Consider the following 1,478-nt stretch of genomic DNA (forward strand, 5'->3'; position numbering starts at 1 on the left):
GGATTGATTCAGTGACTGGGGTAATCGGGATGGGTGTGTCAGAGGCAAAGAGATTGGCACAGGATAGAGCACGGTTTTGGACTGTTGTACATAGGGTTGCTATGAGTCGCAAACGATTCGACGGCACATAACAACAGCAACAACAATACCCACTCCTGTTCAAGCAAGGTGTTGTTCAGTTTCCAAATGTATGGGGTTTTTTTCTCCTTTATCCTCTTGTTATCAATTTCTAAATATGTAGCACTATGGCCTGAGAAGATGCTTTGTATTATTTCTGTTACTGTTTGTTGTTTTGTTTTTTTATAATTTATTGATGCTTACATTGTGAGCTAAAAACTGATCTATCCTGGATAATGTTCCAGACACATTGGAGTAGAAGTTATACTACCCTTTGCTTGAGTGTACTAGCCTGTATATATCTATGAGATCGAGTTGGTTTATTGTGTGGTTTATTTCTTCAGCATCTTGATTGCGTTTGTTTCTGGAAGTTCTAGCTTTTCTTTAGAGTGGTGTATTGAAGTCTCCTTCTACTACTATAGTGGTGTTGTCTATTTCTTTTTTCAGTTCTGTTAAGGTTTGCTTTATATATTTTTCAGCTCTATCATTTGGTGCATAGATATTTATTATGGTTATGCCTTCTTATTCTATTGACCCTTTAAGCATTACATAGTGACCTTCCTTGTTCTTTGTGATGGTTTTTGCATTGAAATATTTTTTATCAGAGATTAATATCACTCCTCCTGCTTTTTTTCTGATCGCCATTTGCTTGGTATATTCCCCCCCCTTTTATTTTTAGTCTTAATTTTTCAGATGCATCTTTTTTAGACAACATATTTTTGGGTGTTTTGTTTTGTGTTATCCAATATGCTTCTCTTTTTCTCTTCAGTGGTCCATTTAAACCATTCACATTCATCATAATTATTGACAGGCAAGGGTTTATTGTTGTCTTTTTTTCATTTCTTTTTGGTGTTGTTACTGGTTTGTGGTTGTTGGGTTTTTTTGTGTGTGTATATCATGGTTTCTGTGGCATCTCAGTAAGTAGGACTTCTCTTATTGTTTCCTGAAATGCTGGTATTCTTGTTTTTACAAATTCCCTTAGGTTTTCTTTTCTGATAATATCTTGGTCTCTCCTTATTGTTTGATAGACAGATTTGCTGGGTACAGTGTTCTTGGTTGACAGTTGTAGTCTTTGAGTGTTTTATATATATCATCCCATTGTCTTCTTTCTCTTATGGTTTCTGCTGAGAAATCAGCATTTAATCTTATCTCTTCTCCCTTATAGTTTACTCTAGTGCTCCCGGTAGTAAAGCAGTCTAGGCCACACTAAGAAATTTTTAAGAAAGATACTTGGGCGAGCTCACAATAGCAAGGAGTTGGAAACAACCTAAGTGCCCAACAACAAACGAATGGCTAGAGAAGCTGTGGTATATTCGCACAATGGAATACTATGCTGCATTAAAAAACAAGGAACTCATGCA

At 36.1% G+C, this 1,478-nt stretch overlaps 2 protein-coding genes across 2 annotated transcripts in view; both read left to right on the top strand.

Moving 5' to 3' along the window:
* ATG10 (autophagy related 10) overlaps positions 1-1,478 on the top strand; it is a 524,157-nt gene that overhangs the window by 186,049 nt on the left and 336,630 nt on the right. The window lies entirely within an intron of this gene.
* The window catches only part of LOC102869337 (solute carrier family 35 member B1-like), a 101,698-nt gene that overhangs the window by 30,304 nt on the left and 69,916 nt on the right, over positions 1-1,478 (top strand). The window lies entirely within an intron of this gene.

The sequence above is a fragment of the Elephantulus edwardii genome, unplaced genomic scaffold (genome assembly GCF_000299155.1).
Source record: "Elephantulus edwardii isolate Elephantulus edwardi_28Jun2011 unplaced genomic scaffold, EleEdw1.0 scaffold00082, whole genome shotgun sequence".
Classification (NCBI taxonomy): Eukaryota; Metazoa; Chordata; class Mammalia; order Macroscelidea; family Macroscelididae; genus Elephantulus; species Elephantulus edwardii.